Source organism: Nematolebias whitei, chromosome 17 (genome assembly GCF_014905685.2).
Source record: "Nematolebias whitei isolate Nwh7 chromosome 17, NemWhi1, whole genome shotgun sequence".
NCBI classification, from domain to species: domain Eukaryota; kingdom Metazoa; phylum Chordata; class Actinopteri; order Cyprinodontiformes; family Rivulidae; genus Nematolebias; species Nematolebias whitei.
Window position 1 is genome coordinate 3,424,994 of NC_056514.1, and position 6,464 is coordinate 3,431,457.

Consider the following 6,464-nt stretch of genomic DNA (forward strand, 5'->3'; position numbering starts at 1 on the left):
AACAATAGATTTTAAATGTTGGACATTCGAGCAGCAGCGGTCCAGCTTGGTCTTCGCTGCATTCGGACCGGTCAAAACGAACGATGTCGTTCAAAAAGCCATGTGCAGCAGGTAAGACATTAACTGTTCACAGATCGTCTACAGAGCCCAACTTCAAAAGACCTGCACAGTTTTCAGCAGGTTCCATCGCAGGACTTATTCTGCTGAACGTTCATCAAATGTTTGTCTCTTCTGTGAACAAGCACAAGATGAATCAAATGCCACATTTCCTTCAACCCGATGCTCCTTTATTCCAGAGAAAAGCATGAAGCAGTTGCTTCAGCTGACACTCGCTCTGCATTTCTTTAAACTCACTTTGATCCAAATCAAAGCGTCCCACTGCAGGTCGGTGGACAAAACTAGTTGGTTTTTATTTTTATCCTGCCACTGGTGTATGATGATGTTTTCAGAAAGAATAAAACTTTTTTACATTCTCAAATGTTTGAAGTGTTGCCATTTTAGTTTTCTGCAGGAACCCCACGTAATGAAGACCATCCTCTGAGCTCCCGCGAGCCAAGAGATTCAGTGCGTGTGGAAATGGAACGTCAGCCGGACTGGTTTGGACTGGTTTGCACTCCTGCAGTCTGATCTCTGAGAATACGTGTCCAAACACCTCCTTCCTGCTGATGACTGAAACTGAACGAGCAGTTTTCAGTTTGAAGGCTTTCACATCCGCGATGTGCTTAGTTGTGGCGAACATTAAAACGATCACAAGTACCAGGGAGATTCATCTCAGTCGTGCTTTGACTGTGCTTAGTCCAAACGACGCAAGAAATGTAACATGAAAAAAACTAAAACCTAACTCAACAAACCAAAACGTGTTACGAACAAAGTAAAAACTAAAACTTACTCAACTCTGAAAAAATCTAAATGTAACTCGGAATCAAAGAAAAAGCCCAACTTGGAGGGCTAAAATATCTCTCGAAAAAAAAGTAATGCAGAAAAAAAAACTAACTAAAAAAAAAAACTTAACATGAAATATCCCCAAGATGTAACGAAAAATACAAAAACCTAACTTATAAAAACGTGTAACTCAAAAATGTAACTTGAAAAATAAACGGTAATGCAAACAAAAACAAAAGCCTAACTCGACGGAAAAAAACGTGAAAAATCCCCAAAATGTAACGTGAAAAAAGCAAAAACATACCATGATAAAACTAAAAAGATAAAACTTAATTTAAAAAAAAAAGCAAAAACTAACTCAAACCCAAAACGTAACTTGGAAAAATTAAAAACCTAACTTAAAAAATACTAAAACTTAATTTGAAAAAAATTCCAAATGTAACTCAAACACCCAAAGTGAATCTTGAAAATAAATGTAACGTGCAAAAAACTCAAAAATATTCAACAAAATAAAGGAACGTCACCAAAAAAAGTAACGTGAACAAAACCAAAAGCCTAAAAAGCCCAAACGACGTGAAAAATCCCCAAAATGTAAAAATGTACTGTAGGAGAAAAAATGACAGCTGTAAAAAAAACAAAGTCTTGTACGACTTTATTCTCGTAAATTTATGGATTTTTTTTTTCCTTAGCGTGGCAATGTAATTTTAATTTTTTAGCATGGCCCTAAAGCTCCGTCGTACGAACGAGTCCAAAACGTAACTTGAAATAACCCTGAACTTAAGAAAAAAGTCAACGATGTAACTTGAAAAAAGCAAAAATGATAAATGCAGGAGTAAATTAAAGGCCTAGCATTCCTTGAAGGAATGCTTGTCACCCGCTGCCTTTCAGGCCAAGAGTTTAAGACTGAGCTCAGCTTTTGGTGAGAAATCGCGATGCGTTGGTCAAATCTGGAAACAATGGCGTCGCAGTGCAGAACCCCTCAGGAGTCGTGGGTAAGAGAGAATCTGTGAACAGCACAGATTCACAGTGCAGCAGGTGTTGTGCCTTGTTTTGTTTTCAGTTTAGATGGGGGAGGACGGAATGAGTCACAGCCTGTGTGCACCGTTGAACCAACAGAGATGGATTCAGACTGTGATTAGGGGATGACTCTCAGCTACCACCACACCACTTCTTAGCTCGGTATCTGTAAAACTCCATGTTCGTGCTGTTTCAGGGCAGCTGGCTGTGCTGGCCATCTTTAAATGGGTCGTCTCCAAAAGTTCCCCAGTTTGGACGCACGTCCAGTGACTACTTTCTGAGAGTTGTGAAAGTCTGTGATATCTTGGCAACAGATAGACGCCCAGACACAAGTAAAACCGTTACAGTGCTTATCTGGAGATAATCCTCAGATAATGTTATTAACTTACATTTTATATGCACTCGCTGGTCATCAAATTAGAATATCGTGAAAAAGTTGATTTATTTCAGTAATTCCATTCAAAAAGTGAAACTTGTATATTATATTCATTCATTACAAACAGACTATTTCAAATGTTTATTTCTTTTAATGTTGATGATTATAACTGACAACTAAAATTCAGTATCTCAGAAAATTAGAATATTGTGAAAAGGTTCAGTATTGGACGCCTGGTGCCACACTCTGATCAGCTGATTAACTCAAAACACCTGCAAAGTCCTTTAAATGGTCTCAGTCTAGTTCTGTATGTTACACAATCATGGTTAAGACTGCTGACTGGACAGTTGTCCAAAAGACGATCATTGACACCTTGCACAAGGAGGACAAGACACAAAAGGTCATTGCTAAAGAGGCTGGCTGTTCACAGAGCGCTGTGTCCAAGCACATTAACAGAGAGACGAAGGGAAGGAAAAGATGTGGTAGAAAAAAGTGTACAAGCAATAAGGATAACTGCACCCTGGAGAGGATGGTGAAGCAAAACCCATTCCAAAATGTGGGGGAGATTCACAAATGCCCCATTTGCACTGTTCCTACTCAGCCCTCCACGAGAAAACACGATATTCCACAGCACTTTTTAGCTGATTCTGGACCTTGTTTGGTCCCTGCTTCTCTGGTGGGACCGTGCGAGCGGAGTTGGGACCAAAACGCAGGACACTGATTGGTCAGGGGGCGGAGTCACTGGATCTCAGAAACTTTTCACAGATCCTCCATTTGTAATTTCTCGGAAAGAGGAGCAGCGGCTGGATCTATTTTTAAGATTTTAAAAACAATAGTGACGTCGTGTTTAATTCTGAAGTCCAGGCGTTTTTTTGTGTTTGATGATCGACGACATAATTGTAGCGAGCGGAGTCACCACGGAGGATCATACGAGCTGCCGAGCCGTTGAAGCAGGCGAGGCCGGACCCCGAGTCCCGGTCTCGCCTGCTCACAAAGGCCGGATTCAGAGCCCTGGCAGGCGGGAGGACCGGAACGAAGGGTGGAAACTTTTTTTTGTTGTTTTTTTACATTTTATGTATAAAAAATGTTTTTTTTAAACCGTGAAGATTAAAAATAAACGGTGCCGGCTTTATCATGAAATCCTGTTTTCACTTTGACTTTATTAACTAATCTGTTAATTAAAGTTAACTCAGCTGAAAAATCATAAAAAGACTAAATTATTGGCTCTCAGGAACATTTCCCTCCAACATGTTTAAAGAAGAGACTTTGGTTCAACTTTATTCTAACCCACAGATGAACAAATCACAAAACAAGAATTACACTTTAAATCACTGTTTGATCGTTCCTGTTGCTTCTAATGAGGAGTGACAACTGTTTCTTTCTTATTTCACAAAGTCAGTAAGGTGAGAAACAACACTGATCATCACTGAAATCACTCAAATAAAATCTGTACACAAGAAACTAAACCACATGTACAAAAACATCAAGTGATGAAGAAAAATATGGAATTTTAAATATCATTTTAAATATAAATGTTTTTGTAGGATCTGGTTCATCAGATTGAATTCAGTTTATTTATAAAGCACCAAGTCACAACAGAATCGCCTCAGGCACTGAACAGAAACATTCAAATGTAAAAATAATAATTTCACATGATTTATCTGAGGAGCAGACTGATTTGAGTTCATCTCATCACAGAACTCTCCCTCCATGAACTAAAGTCCATTCATTAGCAGGATTTTGGGTTCTGGACACGCCTCCAGAACCGGTCCTGAAGCGCAGTGCAAATCAGGCTGAGGTGAGCAGAGCTGAGAAGGAGCCGTGCAAAACGGGCATTAGCTGCTGCTTGGGGCCCCGGGGCCACCAGGGAGCCCCCAAGAGGAAGCGCAGGTTTTAGGACGTTTGTGAAACATTAAGGAAGAAGTAACAAACAGGTCCAATGTGTGGGTAAAGGTTGTTTAATATTTGAAGATCAGCTTTTACAAACTGCATGCATTTACATAGTTTTAAGAACTAATTATTCAACTTTAAATGTTTCTAAACCATTTGTTGTTGATCTTGCATTACAAATTATTTTGAACGTTACTGGTGCAGGTGTTGGGAACCAAAGATAATAAACCAGATGGCACTTTTGTTGTACAATACATTCCATACTGGTGTTTTGTTACTTGTAGTACATGATATATACGTACAGGATAATGTAAACAGGGCTGTCAGAGTTGCAATGAGTTTATGTTATGTGGGTGAATAATCTGATCATCGGACTACTGACTGCAGTAATCCACATGATTAGCAGAAAGAGAGGGCCCCATGGAGGCTTGGGGCCCCATGGAGGCTTGGGCCGGCCCTGCTTGGTGCTGTATAAATAAACTGGATTGAACTGAATTAGATGATGTCATCAAGTACATTTGTTTCTCTTGACTTTCCTACAAAATGTTGAATGGGTTAAAACCTACTTGATGGGTTGACTGCAGCTCATTTAGAACGAAGTTAAAAACAACAGACTACTTGAAATTGAATAAAGTGGCCCACATGCACAGAACGGCCTAAATTGTAGCTGCACATTTGAGCTGTTTTCTGCAAGTCCTAGTGGAAATACAACTTCAACTCCTTCAAAATAAGTGTCCTCAGAAATCTACTTCTGCATATTTGCAGTTTTTCCTCATCCTGTGCTCCTTCAGCTATCGTCTCGTTATTTTTAGCTACAAGCACGTGTCAAACTGTTGAAAGGGGCCAAAATTCACCAGTTGGTCTGAGGCGCACCTGACACCTCGTCTTGGTTGCAGTTTGATCCTCTCACTTCACCTGCTCTAGAAGAAAAATAGTTTTGGCTTCTCTTATCCAGCTGTCCTGTTAATCAGTTTTTAAGCAAAATGAGACAAAATTAAAATATTTAGCATAAAAACATTATTATGGGGGAACAGATTTGACCCACGGGCCTTAAGTGGTTTAAAGGATTTAAACTTTTATCAGCAACGTTGCAGATTTTCGCTTCTGTTTGAAGTTGAACAGGCTGAAGTCCTTCATTTACAGACCGTGTAAAGTTCATTGAACGTGTGCTGAGCAGTCTGCAGCTCACAGCTGACTCTGCAGCAGCAGGACCTGAGCTCAGCAGAACCGAGCCTGCAGACACTCCGTCACACCCTGCGGTGAGTACCGAGCGGGACTGCGAACCAGAACAACCCGGAACAGAAGCGTAAAGGTCGGTGGTGGGCCAGGGGTTTTGGACCATTGAGAAAGGAAAAGCGTCTCTGAGTGGGCGTTTATCCTGGAAGTGGGTGAGAACGTTTTGAAGTGGCTGATTTTTCATTGAAGAAAGAGTGTTTGAAGAAAAGAGACAAGCGGTTTGGCATAAACTGGTTTGTGACTGGGCCAGAATGGCAGCTCAAGTTGAGGAAGATGATGAGGATAGGGATTTAAATGATTGGAGTCAAGTTGTTAGTGGAAGAAGAGGAAGAATCGGGCGAGAAAATGATTGTTTGGTAGGGACACAGGTTAGTAAAAGGACTTTGGAAGAGAATAGTTCAGATGAAGGGACTCCTGTGGTCCGCAAAAATATTGTTAAAGAGGAAATTAAAATTATTCTGAAATTTAAAGAAGAAGACAATAACATACAGCTGGGTCCAATTGCATTATCAAAAGAAATCAAAAAGAAGATAGGAGATATTTCTTTTGCAAAAACACTTAGAGATGGGAGTATACTGGTCATTTGTAAAACTGAAGAACAGAAAAATAAAGCACTGAATATTGAAAGTATTTGTAGAAAAAATGTGAGAGAGAAAAGGATTTTAGGAGAGAAGAAAGTAACGAGGGGCGTGATAACAGGAATACCAGTAAATGAAGATCTAGAAAAGCTTAAAAAGAGCATTCAGGGTGCAGAAGTGAATCACTTAAAAAGATTGAGAACAATAAATGGAGAAAGAACTGAAAGCCTGTCGATAATGATTGAATTTCAAAATAATGTACTTCCAGAGAAGGTTAAGATCGGGTTCATGAGCTTTCCAGTTAGGCCTTATGTCCCTCCCCCACTCAGGTGTTATAAGTGTCAAAGATATGGACACATTGCAGCTGTGTGTAAGGGACGGCAAAGGTGTCCAAATGTGGGGGTGATCATAGATATGAGGAGTGATCATAGATATGAAGAGTGATCATAGATATGAGGAGTGATCATAGATATGAGGAGTGATCA

The 6,464-nt window shown here is 40.0% G+C and overlaps 1 protein-coding gene across 1 annotated transcript in view; it reads left to right on the forward strand.

The window, feature by feature from the left end:
- The first annotated feature begins 5,286 nt into the window (after positions 1-5,286).
- The window catches only part of dcxr (dicarbonyl/L-xylulose reductase), a 53,127-nt gene continuing 51,949 nt past the window's right edge, over positions 5,287-6,464 (forward strand). Inside the window, exon 1 of the mRNA XM_037690689.1 lies at positions 5,287-5,424. The gene's annotated coding sequence lies outside the window, so the exon portion shown is untranslated. The remainder of the gene's footprint in view (positions 5,425-6,464) is intronic.